This window comes from Tigriopus californicus, chromosome 3 (assembly GCF_007210705.1).
Source record: "Tigriopus californicus strain San Diego chromosome 3, Tcal_SD_v2.1, whole genome shotgun sequence".
Taxonomy (NCBI): Eukaryota; Metazoa; Arthropoda; class Copepoda; order Harpacticoida; family Harpacticidae; genus Tigriopus; species Tigriopus californicus.
Window position 1 is genome coordinate 8,421,339 of NC_081442.1, and position 345 is coordinate 8,421,683.

General features: G+C 49.3%; 1 protein-coding gene across 1 annotated transcript in view; it reads left to right on the forward strand.

Moving 5' to 3' along the window:
- LOC131878530 (uncharacterized) overlaps nt 1-345 on the forward strand; it is a 3,338-nt gene that overhangs the window by 463 nt on the left and 2,530 nt on the right. The window lies entirely within an intron of this gene.

A 345-nucleotide genomic window follows, 5' to 3' on the forward strand; every position in this document is an offset into this window, starting at 1 on the left:
GATCGATGACTTTGTTGGCCCATCATTTCTGTACAGGCGGCCCAGACGAGACGGAAGAAGGCCCTAGATTTGGTGTCGGAATGGCAGGCCCGATTAGCCTCTGATGAATCGAATGAAGGTGTCGATTCCATCATTCAACACGTTGAAGCTTTCAACCGACCGCCTCTCAACGTTACCATCACACCTCTCCCGGCAGACATGGAAAAGACCAGTCCCACTGCCCCAGTTCTCAAGAGACCCAAATCTAAACGAGCGAAAATTGGAACCCAACGGAAAGTCAAGGAAAGGGCACAAACCGAAAATGAAGATTCAGATTGCTCCTAAACCAAATGCCAACCTAAGCAT